The 4,421-nt window shown below is 37.9% G+C and overlaps 1 pseudogene; it reads right to left on the bottom strand.

Annotated features, from left to right (window-relative positions):
- Positions 1–3,004: 3,004 nt before the first annotated feature.
- Positions 3,005–3,689, bottom strand: LOC149182062 (calcium uniporter protein 3, mitochondrial pseudogene; annotated as a pseudogene).
- Between the last annotated feature and the right edge of the window lie 732 nt (positions 3,690–4,421).

Here is a 4,421-nt window from a genome sequence, read left to right as displayed (position 1 = left end):
ATATGGTATGTTTGACTTCATCTTCTTCCAGAACGCTAAATGATCTTGTTCAATAATGGAATTCCCATTTGCAGCTTCCAGATGAAATCCCATGCTGTTAAATTTTACAACCAGATCTGTTTTAGACAAAGAAGAAAGTCAAGCTAGCTACAGCCATGGTTGTGGTGTACTTTGAGACTTCTAATTTGCATGGGTGTTTGTTGTATTGCTTGTTCTTTTTAAAATAGGTAACCAACCTGAAAATTAAAGTCTGGCCTTCCTTATGAACAGACCATTAGCTTTGGTATCAAATATTGGAAAAAATTCCAATGATCAAAGAGAGATATTGAGCTTGTGTTCACAACACTAGAGTGCTCAGCAATTGGAATCAAATTTATTGATTAAGGCATGAATGTACAGCAAATAAAAGACATACCATCCACTGAAATATTTTAATTTTAGCAGGAAAAATGATGTATTCACAGTGGACAAATATTAGAGAGAAAAATATACGATAGAGAATTGCAGTGCTTTGGAAATAAAATGCATGAGTCAACCTTACATTATCTGGAATTCTCCCACACTTACAGAGTGTGACTACAATTTATCTATTCAAGTTGTTCCCTGATTATCATGCTGTCTTCTCTGTTGCATTCTCCTCTGTCTGTCTTTTTTTGTGACAGTTTTTTTTGCCTCATTATATATTTTTTTATTATTTAATTAAATGTATTCAATACTTCTCTATAGATAAAGGCTAAAATGATTTTTTCTTCCTAAAGGGCTATTCATAAAGCAAGGGTCAGTTAACCTTCCTAAAGTACTATTCAGCTGTCCTTACATAGACAGTAAGACAAAACCTTGCTTTCTAGGAGATGCAGGTCCAGAGGATATGTGAAGATTAACAAAAAATCTAACATTCAGTATATTGATCTTGCATGTTTTAGTTGATGTATTTCCTGCATTTTCTATCCCTGATAAACATGATTATTTGTTTGCCTCTTGTTAGAAAGGGGTAATTCGGGGATAATTGTTGCACAAGGCCTTGGGCTAACTTGGAATGTGTGTTACTCAATTTAAAATTTTGATGTTGTTAACTCAATGTAGCTTAGTGTTACTGCAACCTGATTCAAGAAAAAAACGAAGTTGGATAAATAAGCTTAGAGTGTATTGTCTGAAGATCCAAGGCCCAAATTATTTGTTGAAGCCTGAATTTTATATTACCATGTATTGACTGAAAATCTAGAAATATATGGTAGTATTTTTTTCCTTGAGCTTTACTGTGTTATCAAAAAGCCCTCTTTCTTTTCAACTTGTATGGATGTCTGGGGCTTGGCATGGTTTTTTGACTGGATGTTTACACAGCCGCTGTGTGAAGGCAAAACACTCTTCTGCTTTATATTTGTTGTAACTTGTTTTATGGTGCATCTATAGGCTGCAATAGTCAGTATATGTTGATGCAAACTTGGAACCCGACGTTACCCCTATTAATACAGAGTTGGGGATCCATGTTAAAATGAATTACTGTATTGTGTTAATGCTGAGTTGGGGGCCATGCTAAAATAGGTTACTGTATTATATTAAGTTGGGTGTTAGGGTTCAAAACTCATTACACATCAAATAAATATTAAAAACTCGTCCAAAAGCCCAAACAAGAAGATTCAATCCGTAACATATGCAATAGCAAATTCATCCAACAATCTACAGAGGAGAATGCCACTGTGAAAACATATACCCACCATAGCACACAAACTATCTATAACCTGATACCATCAATCACAAAATCCATGAAGAGATGGCATATCTACAACTGAAAATTAAAACAGCAGAGAAAAATTCTTTTAGTTCTTTCCATGTCCCTAAATGCCCCTTACACAGGTGAAGGCCTAATCTCTGAAAGCCTAAAGTGAAAGCCTAATCTCTGAAAACAACCTTAATATTAGATTTCAGCCAAAGATACAATTCTAATATATACCATACAATGACAAGAAGCACCTTTCACCAATGCAAATAACCCATAACTAAATAATATTGCATTTCTAATTTATGAGTTGATATGCCAACCAGTCTTCAACCAGCAACTAATATACCATGCAATACTATGAAATAACACCATTCACTTATCACCTATTGACCGATTATCTGATTCAGATGCTTCAGTCACAGGGCCCATTGTCCTCGGATCATCCATATTTTTAGGGGGAGATAACTATGTCCACACTTTTTCTTTCGCCTCATTTTTTCTTATACTTTCTTTTGTAGTACTTATCATTAGTATCATTTGGTTCGTTTTTCTTGCTGTTATTCCAGAATTTGTCCCATCTTATTTTTCTTAGATGTGGCATTTTGTTAAATTCTTCTAATCTTTTGTTCCATTCTGGGAAACTGTTGATATTTTCTGCTTGTTGCTCTTCCATTTTCCTCAAAGACTTTGTTGTTCTTCCAGCTTCCTCCAAGATTTTGCATATTTTTGCCAAAAAACTGCTTCCGGTGGTTCCATCTTTAATTATCATCCAAGCTGGCATGAGTTCTGCTTTGTTATCACTAAAATGTTATGGGGAGACACTGTAATGTTATGGGAAGATTTTTAGGGCCCAAGATTTTGTATATGTTTGCCAAAAAATTGCTTCCAGTGGTTCCATCTTTAATTACCATCCAAGCTGGCACGATTTCTGCTTTGTTATCACTGAAATGTTATGGGGAGACACTGTAATGTTATGGGAAGATTTTTGCCCTAAATTTTAGTAGATCACTAAGGTTTTTTAATTTTTTACATTTTATATATATATATATTTTAAAACTTCCTTTCTGTTCAAATAATAAGATAGCAATTCTAGCATAAAGGTTGTTTGGTCTTTCAATAGCGCAAACAGTCTTACAGTGCAGAACTAATCATTCAATAATGAAGCAGTAACAATGTAACCCATATCCACTATTCTGGTGAACCAATCCATTTCATAGCATTTCCAAATAATTCTAAACAAATCGTCAGCATGAAAATGCTAAAAAAATTACAGAGTTAGGGATCTTAGATATCATCACAGTTACAGAGACGCCTGCGACAACAAGGGGGCTTCAACCCAGGCCTGGATAACCTCCAGAGTTCTCTAAAGCGTTCTATGTCAAAATTCATTTTCTTCATCAGTCTTCTCTGCGTGGCACCGAAGCGAATGCTGAAGAAGCTCTGGAATGAAGGATTTGTGGATGTGTTCAGGAAAAATATATATCCAGCCATGAAGTAAATTGATGTAAGAAAGAAGCAAATGGGCTCCATCACATCCCATGACACTTCCCAGAATGTCAACCTCATTAAACCCATTGTCTGAAGTCCAAAAAACCCCAACCCCAACCGTAATTCTGTCATGGCATGACTCTGAGATTTCTGATCAATCTCCTCCTTTTCTTTCTCCAGTCTCTCCAACTCTTCCTTGTAAGGATCGTTCTTCGTTGCATGGGGTGTAGGCATGATCTTCTCGAAAGCTCTTGCTATCTGAAACCACACCAAAGAAAAAAGAATATCAGTGAAACCACAACCAAAAATCCCAAATCAGTGAATCCTGAGCCCCAGAAATGCTAAAGAAGCTCTGATTTAGATATACCTTGTAAGGACGAAAATAGACAGTCTTTTTCAATACGAGAACATGGCCCGATTCGTCAAGTAGCTTCACTATTCCTTTCGCTTCTTCCTCTGAAGTCCCCTCCAGCGACTCCATGCAAACTCGCAGCAGCTCGTCATATGAAATGCGGTCATTGTGAATCCACTGTATTCTTTTTTTTGGCATCCTCCAACCGGACGAATCTCAGCAATCTCGTGCCGTCCTCCGCTGATATCTGCCTGACAGGAGGGCGGGCGTTCAAATACTGCAACTGTTCCTGCCATTGGAAGAATAGTTGGGAAGGAGGGAAAAGGTGGGACTGAAACTGAGATTGGCTCACCTTCGTCTGTTCCTGCCTGTACAGGAAACGGGAAGGGTGGCCACCAAAGGTGGTCTGCAGTTTAAAGGTCGAAACTCCGCGGAAACGAAGGGCATCAAGGGCATTGCGGAGGTATCCATCACATCCCATGACACTTCCCAGAATGTCAACCTCATTAAACCCGCTGTCTGAAGTCCAAAAAACCCCAACCCCAACCGTAACTCTGTCATGGCATGACTCTGAGCTTTCTGAGCAATCTCCTCCTTTTCTTTCTCCAGTCTCTCCAGCTCTTCCTTGTAAGGATCGCTCTTCGTTGCAAGGGGCGTAGGCATGATCTTCTCGAAAGCTCTTGCTATCTGAAACCACACCAAAGAAAAAAGAATATCAGTGAAACCACAACCAAAAATCCCAAATCAGTGAATCCTGAGCCCCGGAAATGCTAAAGAAGCTCTGATTTAGATATACCTTGTAAGGACGAAAATAGACAGTCTTTTTCAATACGAGAACATGGCCCGATTCGTCAAGTAGCT

Source organism: Pinus tabuliformis, chromosome 3_2 (assembly GCF_031772625.1).
Source record: "Pinus tabuliformis cultivar Carrire ecotype Pingquan chromosome 3_2, CPIR1, whole genome shotgun sequence".
In the NCBI taxonomy this organism is placed as follows: Eukaryota; Viridiplantae; Streptophyta; class Pinopsida; order Pinales; family Pinaceae; genus Pinus; species Pinus tabuliformis.
The sequence above is the reverse complement of the archived record's forward strand: the minus strand, read 5'-3'. Positions and strand labels throughout refer to the sequence as shown.